We start from the raw sequence: 22,016 nt of genomic DNA, 5'->3' as shown, positions 1-22,016 counted from the left end.
TAATTAAATATGCAACTATATATTTAATTAAATATGCAAAATAAAACAGTAAATTAATAAATAATAAATAAAGAATCTGGACCGAGGCTAGTATTGAATACTATGTTCTTAAGACGGATTCGCCCCACTATGGTGCTAACGGACTCAGTGACGTCTATCTCTCAGGCTACAACGGTCTACATCCACCAGTAGTAACACTACAAACTCGTGGATACGACGAACCTCCTCCGTGTAATACTCTCTCTGACTCAAAAATGCATCTATACTATATAAATAATGAATTGGGTGTAATCCGAACCAAATGGCTCGGACCAAATTTAATATGGCTTAATGAAATTAGTTTTGGGTCTAAGTGGCTTAGACCACTTAACCATGGCTTGAACCACTACAACAGATTGGGTTTTTTGCGACCAAATTTTTGGTCGCAAAAGGTCAAAAATTGGTCGCAAATGTCCTTTAGCGACCAAAACATTTTGATCGCCCCGTGGTCGACGATACCTGCTACACGGATAGTTTTTAGCGACCAAAAAATGAATTGGTCGCTAATAAGCCCTTTTTTGCGACCATTATATTATCGACCAAAAAATGAATTGGTCGCTAATAAGCCCTTTTTTGCGACCATTATATTATCGACCAAAATGAATTTTAACGACAAATTTTATGGTCGCAAATAATGAACCCTTTTGCGACCATTAAGTTTAGTCGTAGATAAGGTCCCCTTTTGCGACCATTAAGTTGATCGCAGATGAGGTATCCTTTTGCGACCATTATTTTTGGTCGCAGATGAGGGACCCTTTTGCGACCCTTAGTTTTTGTCGCAGATGAGCTCGCCTTTTACGACCCTTATTTTTGGTTGCAGATGAGGTAACCTTTTGCGACCTTTATTTTTGGTCGCAAATAAGCTGCCCTTTTGTGACCATTAAATTTAGTCGCAAATAATTTATTCTTTTGTGGCCATAAAATTTGGTCGCAAATATCCAATTCTTTTGTTAAAAAATAATAATAATTTTAGACAGGTAATATAATTAATAAATCTATCAACATTTTAATTTTTTTAATTTATAATACATTAGTAATTAAATATCATTAATCACATATAGTAAAAACTAAAAAAATAATTCAATTAATTATTTCAAATAAAATACATCCATTACACACTGTATACATATATCCATATGGCTTATCTATGAAAAAAAAACTATTAAATACATCCATGTATGACATTTCCATTACATCTACCAATTGTGTGTCCATTAAAAACCAACTAATAAACTATAAAAGAACTAACATGTCCATAAGAAAACAAAATATGAATGAACTACTAAAGATATCACTTTGCTCAGGGAATTAGGCTATGTCAAGCTCGTCCGTGATAGTTTTATACATTTGTGTCGTTTACTCATACTGCTCCAAAGCCTTAACAATTTATCTTTTCGACTTTCCATACTTAGTCTCACTTTAAGCATTGGTAGACTCCCTAAAACAATAATTTTCTTCGCAGCATTCCATTTATTTGATGCAATTTGTCTTTATAACAACATTTCTCTTAAGTATGATAGAGATTACCTGTCAAGAGAAACAATAAATTTAAAGATAGGTTATGACCACTAAATAATTCGTATGATGAGCAGGCCAACACAATTTTTTCTAAGTGTGTCCCAATTAGAAATACAATATCTTAAGATTGAATATGATAATTCATAAAATAATATAGAAAGTCATTTTATCATCAAGAATGAAAGGATGACAACACTTTAGTCATCCTACATTGAATAAAATTACAACTTTATTGATTTCCAATCTGCCAATACAATCATAGCGGAGAATAAATTCCAGATTAGACACGTAAGCAAAAGAACTATTGTCCCGTAATAAGAAAGTATAACTTGGTCCATTCCACCATACTGTGTCCTAGTGTGTCATTCGCAGTCACACATAAGTGTAGAAAATTTATTTTTATAAAATAAAGAATCAAACTAAATTCAGAATAAAAAAGATAAATTACAACATTTTTCCCAGTAAGTTTTTTTTTTTTTTTTTTCCAAGAAGTTTTTCACCAGGGAGTTGGTAAGATACTATTGGTAGCGTTTTGTAATACCCTGTAGTTTAAAAAGGGCTTATTTAAATTAAATTAAATTATTTCTGTATATTTAATGTGATAGTTATTCATCTATTATTGTGTATGTTAATGTATTAAATTAATTTAATTTAATTGTACATGTATTCATATTTTATATTTTTTTATTTATTGGTAAGGTTTGTATTAAGCAGTATTAGTTACTTAAAGTAGTATATTCATATGGTAAAGTATGATTATGATTGTAATGTATTCTTATGTAAATATAAAAAATAATAATAATAATAATAATATTAGTAATAATAATAATAATAGTTATAATAATAATAATAGTATTAAATCATAATGTCATGATGAAATTAGAGATTAGGATAGGATTTCATTAATGTTTATGGGTAGACTTGAAGCCATATGGTTAGGAATGTGGTTACATGACTTGAAGCCATATGGTTGGGAATGTAGTTAGTTAAATGTAAAATTAGATATTTGTAATATTTATATTATATAAATTGTATATAAATTAGTTAGCCTACCTTAGAAGGAATGGACGGGAGTTAGAAAAAGTTATATCTTTCAGTGAGCCATTGTAAAAGTGTGGAAAGGAAGAAAGAGAAAGAAAGGAGCTTGGACCGGTGTAGGAGAAATTTACCCGACTACGCGCAACCGGCGGATTTATTTTAAATCCAAAGGGCAAGTTATTATCTACTTTTCCCATTTGAATTAATAAATTAATTGTTTAGTTTATTTATATGCATAGAGACCAGGTTAGGAGGTTAATAAATTATTAATTTTAGTTTATTAAATTAATGAAATTTTAATTTTATGGGATGGTATATATTTATTTATTATCCTATGAAATTATTAAAGGCTGAAAATAATTAAATAAGTCTTTAGGGAATTTTTTAGAATTTTTTAGATTTTTTCCGGGGATTTTCTGCAATTTCCGGCGAGACTCCGGCGAGGATTCGGGCCACCGGATGTGGGGGAGATGACCGGAGTGATCCGGTGTGATGCGGCGTACTTTAGGGTAGCGTGGGCGCGCATCCTGGGCTTTAGATGAATCTGATTGATCCGGTGCATCGCGGTCCATGTTACCGCGGTACACCCGGATCATTGACCCTTGGATTAGGTGAGATGAGATGAAGTGATCCTGTGTAGCGCACCCACAGCAAGTCAATACAGCAAACCAACCAGGAGGTGCCACGTCTGCAGGAGACTTAAACGCGCGCGTGGCTGATGCCAGACGCGCGTGGAGGTGCGTGGGAGAGTGGGGAAGGTTGGGCTGCGCGTGGGGAAGCTTAGGGCGGTGCGTGGGGGTGCATGAAGGGCCCTTTCAGCTGCTGGAAATTACCAGACTACCCCTAAGGCCATTTTTGTGAATTTCGCAACCTTAAACTTTGATTTTTTAGGGCCTGTGTTGGTATTTACGGGTTTGACGGGCCACAAAATTATTATTTTATTACCCGTTAATTATTCTTATGGCCGATTAATCTTTTCGAAGCATTTATTGGCTCGTTTACAGTACGGATATGAATGTGATTTATTTAACGACATTGTTAAATATAAATAGTGCTATTATCTTATTAAATGGTATCAAACATTACTGTTAAATTAAATAATGCCATGGTTTTAGTCATATAAATTATCCATGATATCTCATGGAATGTTTATACTGTTAAATGATATATAAACCATGATTATTATGCTGTGTGCATTTCAGGAAATAAATGGACTGTTTAATTATGTCGCATTTATATTATATGGATGTGTTGTCATATAGAACCATGTGAGCTGGCTAATAAGTTTAGACTCATTTATACCTTATGCATTCGACAGATGTGTGGCTGTCGGGGTATGTGGTTTAATATTATTGGCATGTGTTGCCTAATTGACGTACTCAGTATATTTAGTAATATTATTGGCATGTGTTGCCTAATTTATATGCTCAGTATATTCATCAGTACTTTGAGAGGTGTTATCACTGTGTAGTTCATTATAGTCTGTGTTGTCAGTACCGTGCACCATGTATAATAGCTGATTTCCCGGGTAGGGAAAGGCGACACTTAACCACCTAGTGTGAGTCTAAGTGATCACCGTCTATTCTGGTTGAGGTCATATTATACATTGGGTAGTTCCCTTAGGATGTATACAGATATAATACTCATCCAATTCATAATGATTAATTTATTTGATTCTCTGATTTGGATCACAATAGAGAGGACTTGCTCGTGGGGTTGACCCACCATTGTTGTTATTTCAGGATACGGTTAGTACCCATTCCAAGGTTGAGGTTAGCAGTGTGGGACCACCATCCGAACTCATCTACTCTTACGATCCAGTACAGGGTAGAAGTTTTATGTATTACTTCAGTTTCAGTTTTTATTTACTTTTGACGTTGAACTCTCAGGTTTATATTTAGGGATCCTTGACATAGGATTTCCAAGTTGTAATGGAGTATTATATTAAGTAAAGGATGGATGGATGTTGTATTATTTAGTGTTCCTTTCCTGTCTAAATTCTTTTATTATTATCATTTTGTATTCCATGCTTGTATGTTGCCAATTGTTTTTGATATCCTTCGTTTTTCGTGTATAAGCCTGATCAACTTATGCGTGGAAAAGGTGGGGGTGTCACAGTTGGTATCAGAGCAGTCCAGGTTCGAGTGTCTTAGGGATCTATGATTACTATACTTCCGCGTTGTGTATGTTGATAATTAGAGCCTAAGTATTAGGGTTCTTTGTATTCTTTTAGTCGATCCATTATAATGTACTGACGTTAGATTTTTCTGAATCCAAAAGAAGGATGTCTCGGCGTGGGACAAGGAATGCGAACCGTCATCGCAGTATTACCCTAACTCAAAATGAGAATCAGGAATTTTACCCTCAAGTTGCTGATATTATTGCACAAGCTGTAGCAGTAGGAGTAGCATCTACTCTACGAAACCAGCAACCTCCTCCGATAGTACCTGTTCCTGAACCAGTGGCAAAGCCAATGTCATGGGACAAAACTCGTCACTCGTTTATTAGAGGGAATCCACCATCGTTTGCGGGGTCCACAGATGTCCTGTTAGCATATCAGTGGAAACAGGAGAGTGAGCGTCATCTTCGGATGGTAATCTGTACCGGAGTGCAGAAACAGATGCTAGCTACGTTTATGCTGATAGGCAATGCATTGCAGTGGTGGGAGTCTATTACTACTGTCGAAGAGAGGACCAGATTGACTTATGCTGAATTTCAGACTCGCTTTGATGACAAGTATTTTCCTATGTCAGTAAGATCAGCGATGAAGACTGAATTTCTGGATCTGCAACAGGAGGATATGACTGTGGCTGAGTATGAACAGAAGTTCATTAATTTGTCATTATTTGCACCAGAGGAGGTCAATACGGAAGAAAAGAAGAGAGACCGCTTTGTTAAGGGGTTGATATGGCCGATTAAAGTGGTGATCATAGGTAGTCCTGCATATACTACTTATATCCAGGTGGTTAATGCCGCTTTACAGCACTGCCAGATGAGGAGTGATTACCGGAAGTCCAAGGGAGATAAGCGGGCTAACCGAGACTACCAGACAGTCGAGAAAGGAAGCAACAGTGGTACCAAGTCCAATGATCAGGGCAGATTTCAAGGACATCAACCTTGAAAGAAAAACAAAGGAAACCCAGATGTGCAGAGGGATGGAGTCCCTAATCAGGGTAGACAATGTGGGGTACCTCAGACCGGACAGGAACAGTTTTCAGGAAGTCAATAGAGGAGGTAGGCAGGTCCTTTTACAGGACGTTGTTATCACTGTAGAGAGATTGGGCATCCGGCCAAGATGTGTCCCAAAGTTAAGCCGGGACAGTATGGGCAGCCGAGACCTAATCAGCCATTACCTCTACCGGCCCCACCGATGCCACGTGGGCAAGTTCAGAATTTTCCGGCACTTCCAACACCACCATTTCCTCCGGGACAACCTCCACAGCAGTTGCATCATGGCAGAATTTATAACTTCATGCCACATAATGCGCAGGCTCCTCAGGCTATTGAGGGTATGTTTTCTATACATGGTAGAACTGCTCGTATACTGTTTGACACTGGTGCATCACATTCTTTTGTGTCTAGATCTTTTGTTATCTTATCTGGTATGACGACTGTAATACCCCTAATTTTAAAAAGGATATTCCTGGTATTTAATGGTATTTAATTTATTATTTAAGTGCATTTTATTTGATTATGTGTCATTTTTTTTATTAGGTGCTTAATTGTTTTCTTTTGTGGTGATTTAATTTATTTAAATGATATTTATTTTTAGTTATTTGATTGGAATTACTTGTTAGTGTTTTAATTATTTAATTGGCATTAATGGTTTAAGTGTAATTGGTTTAGTTATTTGATTAGAATTACTTGTTAGTATTTTAATTATTTAATTGACATTAATGGTTTAAGTGTAATTGGTTTAATTATTCTACGTGTGTCTTATTTTATGTGTGTCTTATTTGGTTTAATTGGGTTTACTAATTATTATTTTGTTCAATTAGATTATTTGTTAAGTATTTAATGGTGAATAGGGTAAATAGGTAAATACATCTAACTAGGGTTTTAATTACAGTATAAATTAGGGTTTTATATTATAGCCGTGGTAGGTTTCTACGTTAATTGGATGGGCCGGTTAGGATTGTGAGTTGGACTTAAATAAACCTAGGGTTTAGGAAAACTCTATAAGTATAAGGTAGACATCTGTATAGGGTTTTTTTAAAACAAAGCACACGTTTTGTGGAAGTGGAGAAGGAAAAACGCAGTTTTTCACATTCTGCCAAGGTTTGATCAAAACTCCGATCCCTCTTCTTCGGTGGTCCGATTGAGCTGAAATTTGGAGGAGAGGTTCACGACTCAGTGATGCACAATCTGAACGGTAGAGATCAGAGTTTGACCTCGGGAACAGTAATTCGTACTCGTGAACAGTAACCGGGTCGCACAGGTTTTTTTCCATTCTGCCCAGATTTCATCAAACATCCGATCCCGCTTCATCCGTGGTCTGATCGAGCTGAAATTTGGAGGAGAGGTTCATGACTCAGTGACGCACAATCTGAACGGTGGAGATCAGAGTTTGACCTCGGGAACAGTGATTCGTACTCGTGAACAATAACCGGGTCGCACAGGTTTTTTTCATTCTGCCCAAATTTCATCAAACATCCGATCCCGCTTCATCCGTGGTCCGATCGAGCTGAAATTTGGAGGATAGGTTCATGACTCAGTGTCGCACAATCTGAATGGTGGAGATTAGATTTTGAGTTCGGGAATAGTGTTTCGTACCCGTGAACAGTAACCGGGTTTTGGAACTCGCCGGGATTTTTTAAGAAGACGACGTTGAAACTTTGAACAAAAGTTTCTGAGGCAAGATTCTATCCTTACTCTTTCCCTTAGGCTTCATACTCTTTGCACTCTTAAATGATTTCAGGATTAATGAAGATTAAACCAAACTAAAATGATATCTGTTTTGCTATAAAACTGGTAGTTACAGTAGTGTTGTATGCTTGTTCAACCTAGACTAAGCATGTTTGTGGATGCATTGTGGTTCTGTGGTTCACGTTTTTCCTTACCACTGCTAGTATAAATTATTGGAAGGATGGGTCTAGATGATAGCTATCTTAACTTCTATAATAGTAACTGTTGGAACTTAAATACTAGGAGGATTTGAGTTTAACACTAGATCGGTTTTGTGGAACACTATAATTTGAGCATGTCTACATACATACTGTGAATATTGTTTTGATACTTACATTATCACAGTTAGTATCAACTGTGGAGGTTAGGATTTTGTAATACATACCCTACATATCTGTATGTCATTTGTAAGGTGTTAAATGGAAGTTTTAATTAATTCTATCTTTATATCAGACTAAAGGGAACAACTTAAATTGGGCATGTATATGTTGTTGTTGTGACCCTGTTTATCAATGCTTATTTTATCATTACTAACATTGAATGTTGGATGTTGGAATTTAGTTGATATATACTTGATTTATTGGTATTATTGATTACTGGAGGATTGGAAAGTAGGCACCGGTATGGGACGGTGGCATACTAAGGATGGGTTTGGTTTTTAAAACAATACCATTACCCACCTACTTGGAATAAGGATGGGATTAACTAAAAGTTAAGTCCCGTGGATTTGTATTGTCATGGCAACTACTTGTTGAGCGGCAATACCAGGGATTTTGGATGGATTTTATATATGTACTGTTATGGTGCCTCGGTATGAGCTTGAGCCTCAGGACCGATGGCTAAGGAGCGTATATGCATCGGGATGTGTAGCTGGCTACGATGGTTGGAGGTGTACCCTGTTTAGGTATAGGTACATATGCCCACTTCGTGTGCGTTTTAGCATGTTACCTCTATTCAGGTTGAGACTGGCCTGTAGTCTAGTGAGAGTCCTTTAGTGTGACTATATATATATATATTTACGGACTATTAGCTATTGTCGAATTATTTAGGATGTACATGCGTATCGAGCCTCTGTTTGGATTGTAGTAGTATAGAACTTGCGCGTGGGCCTGACCCAATTCTATTTTTCAGGTACACGACAGTTCCAGGCTTAGACGTGTTCGTGTTGAGCAGAGGTCTCTATTCACTCTTCCGACGATGTAGGGCTCTCTCTATAGTTTTATTTCTGGACGTTTATTACAGTTGTTCTATCTTCCGTTTGGATGTTTAATAGGGGTCCACTAGAGATGGATTCCCAAGTTGTAAACTGATGGAGTTTTGGAGTTTGGGTTTGATGGATTTTAATAATTATAGTATTTTGCGAATTCTATTTTTAGTTCCTTCCAGCTTTAATTTCATTTCTTAATTTATTTTGTATTCCGTGTTCATTATAAAATATTAATTGTTTGATATTCTCTCGGGTTTGGGCCTGGGCCTGATCAACCCGTGTCTCGGATCCGAGGGGTATCTCAACGACTCAGTTATGTGACCAACCTCTTAATATTTATACACCATTGGGAGTTGGCGCAATTTTACGAGAGTGTAGCGGTGATATCCTTATAGATATGGGCCGGCTTCGATTTCTTGCAAATTTGTTAGTTTTGGATATGCATTCGTATGATGTTATACTTGGGATGGACTGGTTATCTCAGTACCATGCTCAGGTTAACTGTTACGAAAAGTCTATTGTATTTGCTATACCAGGACAGGAGATGTATCTTCTTGTTGTACCACAACCTGATAAAGGGCCTAACACTTATTTATTCATTCTTAAGGAGGACTCACAGGAAGCGACTGCGGTATCTCGTGACAGTATCCCGGTAGTACAGGAATTCCAGGATGTACTCCAAGAAATTCCAGGCTTGCCACCGAGTGGAGAGATAGACTTCATCATTGATTTAGCTCCAGGCACTACGCCTATTGCTAAGGCGCCGTACAGAATGGCACCAGTGGAGATGCGAGAGTTGAAAGATCAAATTCAGCAGTTGCTCAGCCAGGGATTTATTCGCAGGAGTACTTCACTATGGGGAGCACCAGTACTGTTTGTTAAGAAGAAGAATGGATCTCTTCGTCTTTGTATTGATTACAGAGAACTGAACAAGGTCACTATTCGCAACAAGTACCCATTGCCCAGAATTGATGACCTGTTCGATCAGTTGAAGGGAGCTACTTACTTCTCAAAGATCGATTTGAGGTCTGGTTATCATCAGCTACGAGTCAGAGAACAAGATGTTCCAAAGACAACCTTTCTCACAAGGTACGGATCCTATGAGTTTCGTGTTATGCCTTTCGGTTTAACTAATGCCCCAGTTGTCTTTATGGACTTGATGAATAGAGTATTCAGAAAATACTTAGATCAGTTTGTCATTGTTTTCATTGATGATATTCTGGTTTACTCTAAGTCGGAGAGGGACCATGCCAGACATTTACGCACCGTCATGCAGACACTTCGAGAACATCAGTTGTTTGCGAAGTTTGAGAAGTGTGAATTTTGGCAGAAAGAGGTCAAATTTCTGGGCCATGTAGTGTCAGAAGAAGGATTCGCAGTAGATCCAGCCAAGGTTACGGCAGTTATGGAGTGGGGACAACCTACCTCACCGACAGAGATTCGGAGTTTTCTGGGATTGGCGGGGTATTATCGCAGGTTCATCCAGGGATTTTCCAAAATTGCGGGTCCACTTACTCATCTGACTAAGAAGAATGTACCATTCGTATGGGATGATTCTTGTCAGACTGCTTTTGCTGAATTGAAGAGTAAGTTAACTTCTGCACCTGTCTTAGCCACACCTCAGAGTGGAATCGAGTATTTAGTATTTACCGACGCTTCTCTGAAAGGTTTGGGTTATGTGTTGATGCAAGAAGAGCGACCAGTTTCTTATGGGTCCAGGAAGCTTAAGCCTCATGAGCTTAATTACCTGACTCACGATCTAGAGCTCGCAGCAGTGGTTTTTGCCTTGCGTATTTGGAGGCATTATCTTTTGGGAGAGACTTTTCGATTGTTTAGCGATCATAAGAGTCTACAGTATTTGTTCACACAGAGGGAACTGAATATGAGACAGCGCAGATGGTTGGAGTTCGTGAAAGACTATCACTTCTCTATTCAGTATCATCCAGGGAAAGCGAATGTTGTAGCAGACACACTCAGCTGCCGACCCTATGTTAGCCTTTCAGCTTTGTTTGCAATAGAGTGGGATGCTTTGAAGACTGTTGATGAGTTAATAGACGCTTTTATGGCATGTGTGGTAGTAACTCCTTCTATCATTCATCAGGTCATTCAAGCGCAACTCTTAGATGAACAGTGTATTGAACGGGTTTCGGAGTTAGCCTCCGGAGATGTTCCTTTTTATTCTATAGGGACTGATGGAGGATTGAGGTACAAGGGACGTTTAATTGTGCCTTCAGCTGACAATTTGAGAAATGTTGTGATGAGAGAGACACACACTTCTCAGTTCTTTGTACATCCAGGGGGAGACAAGATGTATCAGGACATGAAACGCCAGTTTTGGTGGGCCGGCATGAAGAGAGATATAGCTATCTTCGTCTCTAAATGTAGCACCTGTCAGATGATTAAGATTGATCATCAGAGACCGCCAGGATCGCTACAGCCACTTCCCATACCAGAGTGGAAATGGGAGAGTATTTCTATAGACTTTATAGAGGGATTACCTACTTCGCATCATAATCATAACTCTATTTGGGTCATTGTTGATAGATTGACCAAGTCCGCTCATTTTCTGCCTGTTCGTTCAAACTTTACGTCAGAACAGTATGCTAAGCTTTATATTGCAGAAATGGTGAAACTCCATGGCGTACCATTGTCCATCATATCAGATAGAGATCCGAATTTTGTATCAGGATTTTGGAAGAGCTTTCAGCAGGCTTTGGGTACAGAACTTTATCTTAGCACTGCTTATCATCCTCAGACAGATGGACAGACTGAACGAGTTAATCAGATTTTAGAAGACGTGTTGCGGGCATGTGTTCTTGATTTTAAGGGCAATTGGGAGGAATATTTACCGCTGTCAGAGTTTGCTTATAACAATAGTTATCAGAAAACTATTGGCATGGCACCATTTGAGGCTTTGTACGGTAGACCGTGTAGGTCTTCTGTTTGTTGGCTTGGAGTTGGTGAGAACAGCTTTCTGGGTCCTGAATTTATTAAGGACACGTCAGAAAAGATCGCTATCATTAGGGATCGGATGCGTATAGCTCAAAGCAGACAGAAAAGTTATGTTGACCGTCGAACTCGTGTTTTGGAGTTTAAGGTTGGTGATCAGGTTTTGCTTAAGGTTTCTCCCATGAAGGGAGTAATGCGGTTTGGGTCAAAGGGTAAGTTATCGCCTCGTTTTGTGGGTCCTTTTATGATTACAGATCGGATTGGGGCAGTAGCTTATCGTCTGGCTTTACCAGATAATCTTCATAGGGTACATAATGTTTTTCATGTATCTATGCTGCGGAAATTTCTACGGGAAGAAGATCGATATAAACACATTGATGTGGATGAAATTGAGTTGCAACCCGATGCAACCTATTTGGAACAACCTTACTGTATTCTCGATCGTAGGAATCAGATACTGTGCACGAAGACTATTCCATTAGTACGTGTACAGTGGAGTCATCATAGTGCTACAGAGTCTACTTGGGAACGGGAAGATATTATCCGTGCCAAGTATCCAGAGCTTTTTACTACAGGTATGTAGTGAATTTCGGGGACGAAATTCCTTTATTAGGGGGGGAGAATGTAATACCCCGTAGTTTAAAAAGGGCTTATTTAAATTAAATTAAATTATTTCTGCATATCTAATGTGATAGTTATTCATCTATTATTGTGTATGTTAATGTATTAAATTAAATTAATTTAATTGTGCATGTATTCATATTTTATATTTTTTTATTTATTGGTAAGGTTTGTATTAAGCAGTATTAGTTACTTAAAGTAGTATATTCATATGGTAAAGTATGATTATGATTGTAATGTATTCTTATGTAAATATAAAAAATAATAATAATAATAATAATATTAGTAATAATAATAATAATAGTTATAATAATAATAATAGTATTAAATCATAATGTCATGATGAAATTAGAGATTAGGATAGGATTTCATTAATGTTTATGGGTAGACTTGAAGCCATATGGTTAGGAATGTGGTTACATGACTTGAAGCCATATGGTTGGGAATGTGGTTAATTAAATGTAAAATTAGATATTTGTAATATTTATATTATATAAATTGTATATAAATTAGTTAGCCTACCTTAGAAGGAATGGACGGGAGTTAGAAAAAGTTATAGCTTTCAGTGAGCCATTGTAAAAGTGTGGAAAGGAAGAGAGAAAAAGAAAGGAGCTTGGACCGGTGTAGGAGAAATTTACCTGACTACGCGCAACCGGCGGATTTATTTTAAATCCAAAAGGCAAGTTATTATCTACTTTTCCCCTTTAAATTAATAAATTAATTGTTTAGTTTATTTATATGCATAGAGACCAGGTTAGGAGGTTAATAAATTATTAATTTTAGTTTATTAAATTAATGAAATTTTAATTTTATAGGATGGTATATATTTATTTATTATCCTATGAAATTATTAAAGGCTGAAAATAATTAAATAAGTCTTTAGGGATTTTTTTAGAATTTTCTAGATTTTTTCCGGGGCTTTTCTGCAATTTCCGGCGAGACTCCGGCGAGGTTTCCGGCCACCGGATGTGGGGGAGATGACCGAAGTGATCCGGTGTGATGCGGCGTACTTTAGGGTAGCGTGCGCGCGCATCCTAGGCTTTAGATGAATCTGATTGATCCAGTGCATCGCGGTCCATGTTACCGCGGTACACCCGGATCATTGACCCTTGGATTAGGTGAGATGAGATGAAGTGATCCTGTGTAGCGCACCCACAGCAAGTCAATACAACCAACCAACCAGGAGGTGCCACGTCTGCAGGAGACCTAAACGCGCGCGTGGGAGAGCGTACGAGCGCGTGGCTGATGCCAGACGCGCGTGGAGGCGCGTGGGAGAGTGGGGAAGGTTGGGCTGCGCGTGGGGAAGCTTAGGGTGGCAAGTGGGGGCGCGTGAAGGGCCCTTTCATCTGCTAGAAATTACCAAACTACCCCTAGGGCCATTTTTGTGAATTTCAGAACCTTAAACTTTGATTTTTTAGGGCCTTTGTTGGTATTTACAGGTTTGACGGGCCACGAAATTATTATTTTATTACCCGTTAATTATTCTTATGGCCGATTAATCTTTTCTAAGCATTTATTGGCTCGTTTACAGTACGGATATGAATATGATTTATTTAACGACATTGTTAAATATAAATAGTGCTATTATCTTATTAAATGGTATCAAACATTACTGTTAAATTAAATAATGCCATGGTTTTAGTCATATAAATTATCCATGATATCTTATGGAATGTTTATACTGTTAAATGATATATAAACCATGATTATTATGCTGTGTGCATTTCAGAAAATAAATGGACTGTTTAATTATGTCGCATTTATATTATATGGATGTGTTGCCATATAGAACCATGTGAGCTGGCTAATAAGTTTAAACTCATTTATACCTTATGCATTTGATAGATGTGTGGCTGTCGGGGTATGTGGTTTAATATTATTGGCATGTGTTGCCTAATTGACGTACTCAGTATATTTAGTAATATTATTGGCATGTATTGCCTAATTTATATGCTCAGTATATTCATCAGTACTTTGAGAGGTGTTATCACTGTGTAGTTCGTTATTTGATTCTCTAATTTGGGTCACAGTAAAGAGGACTTACTCGTGGGGTTGACCCACCATTGTTGTTATTTTAGGATACGGTCAGTACCCGTTCCAAGGTTGAGGTTAGCAGTGTGGGACCACCATCCGAACTCATCTACTCTTACGATCCAGTACAGGGTAGAAGTTTTATGTATTACTTCAGTTTCAGTTTTTATTTACTTTTGACGTTGAACTCTCAGGTTTATATTTAGGGATCCTTGACATAGGATTTCCAAATTGTAATGAAGTACTGTATTAAGTAAAGGATGGATGGATGTTGTATTATTTAGTGTTCCTTTCCTGTCTAAATTCTTTTATTATTATCATTTTGTATTCCATGCTTGTATGTTGCCAATTGTTTTTGATTTCTCTCGTTTTTCGTGTATAAGCCTGATCAACTTATGCGTGGAAAAGGTGGGGGTGTCACACGTTTCCTAATAATTAAAATGTAATGTTAATTTAAAGTAAAATTGTAACATAGTAATCTATATAATGATTTAAAGTGCAAATGTCAAATATTGATTCATAGAACTTTTGGTAAAAATGCAACCTTTATTGATTTTGTAAAAATGTCAAATACTGATACACCTACATCCAGCCCTTTTGATTTAGCATAATCACAGTAATCTTTATACCAAGATTCGAACCAAAAGTATAAACATTTCAAATATAGTGTGACAGGCAATCGGTTATCTATGTTCACCATATAAAGTGCACAGAAATAAAAATTATATGATATGCATATAGGATGAGCTTAACTTAGATTCGGCAACAAATAAGCTTAGAATGGTGCAAGTCTAAGATCATCCACTTTATACCAAAAAATATTAAGCTAGCCTAAGCCACTTGTTCTTGTTAATGTAGGGCGCGACCAACAAGTCTCCTTTAAGTAGATCTTGCCCTACTTCTCTCTTGAATCATTCATTTCAGTAATATCGGTACACCAAAGACAGCTGTCTACAGCTTACTAGGGTGAAATAAACTACTCTCTAATATGAATAGTCTACTACATATACCTAATAGTATTTATTTATTTTGATAAGGACCTAATAGTATTAATTTTATAGATATTATTCAAGTTCTTGTTATTTGAATCATTTTATGTGCTTGATTCTTCAATAGAATTTCTCAATACCATCTTGAATTTAGTTGGTTTCAATTCAATGTTGTATGTCAATTCTAAGTTCTGATTCAGGATAATGTTTGTGTCTTAACCGCGTAATCTCCTTCTACTGATTCAACCTTTGCTTTCTACATCACTTGGGTCAAACTAGTTTCTTAAAAAGTGTATGCAGCTTCATTTTTTTGCTTTTCTTCCTTCGTACTGAATAAGAGGGTTCATCTATCGGCACGTACTGACATGGTATTTCCTTTCTTATATATTTGACACGGTATTATAGCTAAAGCTTATGAAAACCAGGCTATTTTCAAATGATTTAAGGTAGGACAGGACTTCTTTTTATAATTTTTCATAATTTTATTTTATTTTTGAGTAAAAAAATATGATTCATTTTGAGAATTTAACAGTCTCATGCTGTTTATCATCTCATATATCCCTAGTTACTATAGAATTCATATTCAAATCAACTTGTTGTAGAAAACTTTGACTTTTATAAATTTATATCATATTTTAGATTTAATTTGAAGTGAACTCTGGCAATGTTTTTAAAAATATATCTATTTTTCTTAACTTGATTTACAAGTCTGTGATTCTTACATTCAGAAATACGATCTTTGTAGTCTTCATGCCATATGGAGTGCATAAAAAATTGCAATGTCAATTTGAAAAGTTTTCATTTTTTCTATGGTGTTCTAAGATATAAAGAGTTTATAATTCGAATGTCTATACACCAATACACTTAGATTGATGAATCATGGTGTTCCTAGTTTTTTTGTTTTTTTTGGTGTAAATTCTGGTACTTCAAACAAAATTGGGTAATAATAGGATTTCAAAAGAACTATATATTGTGAGTTTGTGGACTTTTTTATAATTTCATTTTAGAGGAAAGGACTAGCGTTTGAGACTCTGAGTATCTTGTTGGCGTGTCAATATCATTAAAATAATAATAATTTAAAGAAAAGAATAATTGAATTGAGTGGGTAGTACACCATAAATATAAATTAATTGACCATTAAACTTAGTATTATTTCAACTTATTCGGTTAGTTAAAGAGTGATGGCAATGGGCAATTTTAAAGTAGACACAATTCATTATATATACAAATTATCAAGATTTTCTGTTCACTATCAAACTTATCCCAATTTTAAGAAATTTAGATTCCCTATTCAATTATCCAATCTAATTCAAAATTCAGCCAATGGACATTACATTAATGGTAGGACAGAGTTGAGTTTGAATATCACTAACTTAATTTATATGCTCTCAATATGCTTTGGTTGCTTGTATGTATAAGTTTTGAAATCCTATGGCTGTTTAAAATTTTTAGGGTTGAGTACAGTAGGCCTTTATTGTTAGAAACCAAATTGGAAAGTGCAGCCTGCTAGGTTGGATTGATCCATTGACATGGTCAATCGATTGAATTGAAACAAAAACGTCCATAGGTTCCATTGATTGAACTCCTGTTTACCCTTGTTAAATCCTTGGATAGAAGTAACACCTAACTAACTCAACCTACTTTCAAAAACATAGACAATTTAAAATTATGATTGGCCTTAAATGTACACAACAACAACCAACAACAATGTCACAACAATCAACAAAAAATAACAATCAACCACATACGATGTTCCCATACTCCCATGTTATATCAATGCAATAAAGTAACGGCCACGACAAGGACCCAAGCTTTCAACATTAAAGTAATAGCCACGACAAGAGCCTATGCTCGGCAAAAGTTGGAAATCTAATTCAGAATTCAGAACATACCTACCAGAGATGAAGATTGAGAACCAGAACTATGCTCCTAATCTTACTTCAAAAGTAATGATTTTGTTCTACTCCTAATCAGCTGGTTAAAATAGATCCTGTGAGGAAAAAAATTAAAAATGTAATGCCAACATATATAAAAAATAAAATCAGACATTGATTTTTGGTAATAATACAAGTGCCCAAAGATAAACAACAGTGACAAGATCATTATACAAGATTATTTTATCTGAACATGGATTAGACTAAAAAAAATCATATCTAGCTTCCTTATGTTACAAAGAATATCAAATTTGAGCCTCCTGTCCTGAGATAGGAGGTTAAACACTTGAACTGCAATGAAAAACACCTAAAGCCCAAAGCATTGTGTGATTTGCTAGAGTCCTTGATGTTCATGCTTGGACCCTTAAGACAATACACATTTAAAATTTGGATTTAAAATTTAGACACTGTTCCAAATTTTCTAAGAATTACTAAAAGAAAAATGTACTAATTAACCACTGATCATACCTGAGGGCTATGGATTGGAGAGTTATTTTTCAGCTGTAAAGCAAAAATCTAGTTTCAGATAATGACTTAAAAGGGCATGCTTGTCAATTGATTTCCTAAGGAAATGAAATTCAACATGGGTGTTGAATACAAACAAGCATGTGCTTCCACCTACTATCACTTGACTTTAAAAATAGAGTAATCGATTTTCAAAACCACAGGAAGCTTAAAAGTGAAAGTTAGCCTACATTCAATCTTGTAAATGGAAAGATTTTCACATGAAAAAAAATATATATATCATCAATCTGACCTCGCAAAGCTCATTCAATGAAAACAAATTAACCAAACAATATTATGGAATTGATGTATCATGATTAATTAAAACATTAATTCAAAAAATTAAATATGGTATAAAACATATAAACCTTAGTCTACTAATCTGCCGTCGAATCCCTTTAAGAGAAGTTATCACTCCAGCATTTTGCAAAAAGTTCACGTCAACAGAAGAATAATCTAAATACAATTCCTCTAAGTAGCTCAACCCTTTAATTAGCGAGGATTTAGTTTGCAAAACAAGAATTACAGACTTGATTAATTGATTTAGAAAGAAAAAAAATACAAAACCAATACATACAAGTTAGCAGTCGCAGAGTTGAGAGAGAGATAGATAAACAAAATTATATGGGTTTTGAACTTCTGATTCTTGTAGATTTTGTAGTTTGCAGTTGCACAGAGAGAGAGAGGGCAAGTTCAGAGTCGAGAATGAGAATAGAGATGGAGGCGATTGGGGAGGCTGAAATGATTTGCCCTAAATATTTCACTTAATAGGATTTAGTTTGCAAAACAAGAATTACAGAAATTGATTTAGAAAAAAATAAATAAAACAAAACCAATACATACAAGTTAGAGAGAGGGCTTGAGAGTTGAGAGACGGCCGGCCAGCGGCTGAAGCTTGCGAATGGCGAACCCGAACTGGAACAGTGGGCGATGAAAGCTGAAGGATATGGGTTTCGATATTTTGAACAATCTGAAATGATATGCCGATATGGGTTCTGATTCTTGTAGATTTTGCAGTTTGCAGTTGCAGAGACAAAGAGAGGGCAAGTTCAGAGTTGAGAACGAGAATAGAGATGGAGGCGATTTCGGAGGCTCATCTGATTCTTGCAGATTTTGTAGTTTGCGGTCACAGAGACAGGGAGAGGGCAAGTTCAGAGTTGAGAACGAGAATTGAGATGGAGGCGATTTGGGAGGATGATCTGATTTTTGTAGATTTTGTAGTTTGCAGTCGCATAGACAGAGAGAGGGCAAGTTTAGAGTTGGGAACCAGAATAGAGATGGAGGCGATTTGGGAGGCCGAAATGATTTGCCCTAAAATTGTATATGTGTGGTCTGTACATGTCTGAAATGATTTCCCTTAAAATTTTAAGCAAGCAGCGGGAATAAGACCCGCGTATCGCCTTTCACCCGCGGGAATTTTAATTTTTTTAAGTTTTCGAGGCAAAATATGAATCTTGCAAAGTATTTATTAAAAAATTAATATTCTCATATAAGTAGAATTGCTTCTTAATTTAATAAAAAATATTCATTTATTTAAAAAATTTTATTTTATTTTATTTATTTAATAAATTAATTAAGTCGGGAATTATAAAATTTTTTGGTTTTGGGACAAAATATGAAGAATTTCTTACAAAATGTTTATTAAAAAACTAATTTTCTCAATAGATTTGTTTCTTAATTTAATAAAAAATATTCATCTATTTGTAAAATAAAATAATAATAATTTTTATTTATTTATTTATTATTATTATTATTATTATTTTTTATCATTACTCCTAATACCAGTATTTCTTGTAGTGACATAACAAAAATTAATCGATAGATAAATTATAATTGAAATAATATACACCATAAGTATAATTTAATTAGTAGAATAAAATCCCATTAAACTATAATTAATATAATTTAATTATGTTTTTATTAAAATATTCCCAATAGTAACTTCCCTCTTTGGCTGACACGTGTCCCTATGTAATTACTTGTACCAAATGGCTTCCTTTGATGAAGCCACATGTCGTTTCATGATTGCACCTTATTTGCATATTACTCTTCCAATTGAAAAAATCTTTAATGAGTTATGAGATGTAACATAATAAATTTTCATTTTTACTTGAACACAATATGTGTGTGTGTATATATATATTTATATATTAACGTTATGTATAATTAGTCATGGAGAGAAAGATATGTAGATAATTATTATGTGTTGGTTTGAACTATAACTTTAAAATTTAGGATTATGTTTGTATCTTTTAAACGAATTAGTCATGGACAATTATCTGATGCATTGTAAAGTAAAACTACTTTGATATGTTTCAATTGTGATGAATACCAGAGGAAGAATATGAATTTTTATACTTTTGGAAAGAAAATACTGAGAGAGTAACTAGCCTAAAAAAAAAAAAAAATAATGACTTAAATATTTAAATAAAAGAATAAATATTCCTTTTACCAATTCTCTTAAATATTTTTTTATCTTTCTATATATACACTATTATTAAATGTACGTACAATTTTTGTATTTTAAAAAACAAAATTAAACATAAATCTATATCTATACTATTATTAAAAGTGTAAAGAGTTTCAGTGTTTTCGTATTTGAGTGTTTATTTATTAATATAAAAAAATGTTTATTAACTAATATAAATTACCTATTTATCTATTTATTTTGAGTTTTTTAATAAAAAAAATCTAATTAGACAAGAATTTTTAATATAAAAAAATAGAAAAGAATTATAAATGTAAAAAATATTTATTAATTGATATAAAAAAAATAATAATAATATCTATAAAATTCTACCACAAATCAGCAATTTTATTTTTTATAAAACACTATCACATATAACCTGTATTTATCTATTTTTGAGTTGTAGAGAAATTATTTTATTTTTTATATCAATTAATAAATATTTTTTATATTAATAATTATTGTCTAATTAAATTTTCTTTTATTAAAAAAACTCATAAATATTTTATAGAAATTCTTTAAAAAACTCTTTTTATATCAATTAATAATATTTTTTATATTAATAATTCTTTTCTATTCTTTATATTATTAATTCTTGTCTAATTGGATTTTCTTTTATTAAAAAACTCATAATAAATAGATAAATAGGTAATTTATATTAATTAATAAACATTTTTTATATTAATAAATAAATAATGAAATACTGAAACGCTAAAATACTGAAACTCTTTATACTTTTAATAACAAAATAATTTATATAAAATCTACCACAAATTAGCTACTTTATTTTCTATAAAACTCTGTCACAATATCTATTTATTATGACTTTTTTAATAAAATAAAATCTAATTAGACAATAATATATTTAACGAAAATAAAATAATTTCTATATAATTCTAACATAAATCAACTATTTTATTTTTTATAAAACTCTATCACATATAACTCATAGAGCGGGAGCGGGAGCGAAAATGAGAGCGGGAAAGCGCCAAAGCCAAAAAAATTTGGGAGCGGGAGCGTCTATATATTAGGTTTAAATAAAATTATATCAGTTAATATCATATATATTTTATATATTTTTATTTATTTAAATCTATATGCAAATATATTCATGATTATTTATTCCATTAATGATATATGTAATAAATAAGTTAACTTTTTTCATATGCGTGATTTATTTGTAATATTCTCTAATTGGGAAGTTTTTTTAGTAGTATATTTTCAAACATATATAATTAATAGTATAGAACCACCATAGCACACTGAAATTTAATAAATATATATATATTGAGTAATAATGTAAGTAATAAATGCATATATGGTACTATAGGTGCTCCATATCACTGAGTCTCTAATAAATTTAGCTATATAAAGTAAATTAGTAGGGAAATCGCGAATTAGGAAAACAAATTTGCGAATTATAAAAATTGAATTCACGAATTTTGTGCGAATTCGCTCCCAAATCGCAAATTTGCGAGCGGAGCGTGAGAGCGGGGCCTTTTTCAACGAATTGTGTGACTAAACATCTTTCAACAAATTGTGTGACTAAACATATAACCTGTATTTATCTATTTATTATGAATATATTTAAAGAAAATAAAATAATTTCTATAAAACTCTACCATAAATTACCTATTTTATTTTATTTAAAAATTTATTACATATATACTGTATTTATCTATTTATTATGAGTTATAGTATAAAGAGTTTCACTATTTCAGTATTTATTTATTAATATAAAAAATATTTATTAATTAATATAAATTAGCTATTTATCTATTTATTAGGATGTTTTTTATAAAAGGAAATCTAAT

At 34.2% G+C, this 22,016-nt stretch overlaps 1 long non-coding RNA gene across 2 annotated transcripts; it reads right to left on the bottom strand.

Annotated features, from left to right (window-relative positions):
* Positions 1-1,097: 1,097 nt before the first annotated feature.
* On the bottom strand, positions 1,098-19,074 carry LOC132307007 (uncharacterized). Of its 2 annotated transcripts, none has more exons than XR_009482150.1 (3): positions 18,579-19,074; positions 17,190-17,287; positions 1,098-1,566 (listed from the first exon to the last, which is right to left on the bottom strand). It is a non-coding gene; the product is annotated as an uncharacterized LOC132307007 (long non-coding RNA). The 2 variants fall into 2 exon arrangements; XR_009482151.1 differs by having other exon boundaries at positions 17,194-17,287.
* Between the last annotated feature and the right edge of the window lie 2,942 nt (positions 19,075-22,016).

This window comes from Cornus florida, unplaced genomic scaffold (genome assembly GCF_030987335.1).
Source record: "Cornus florida cultivar Cherokee Brave unplaced genomic scaffold, ASM3098733v1 CherokeeBrave_3.0.0_Hap2_Chr05, whole genome shotgun sequence".
Taxonomy (NCBI): Eukaryota; Viridiplantae; Streptophyta; class Magnoliopsida; order Cornales; family Cornaceae; genus Cornus; species Cornus florida.
Note: the sequence above shows the minus strand (reverse complement) of the source record. Positions and strands in the feature narration are given on the sequence as shown.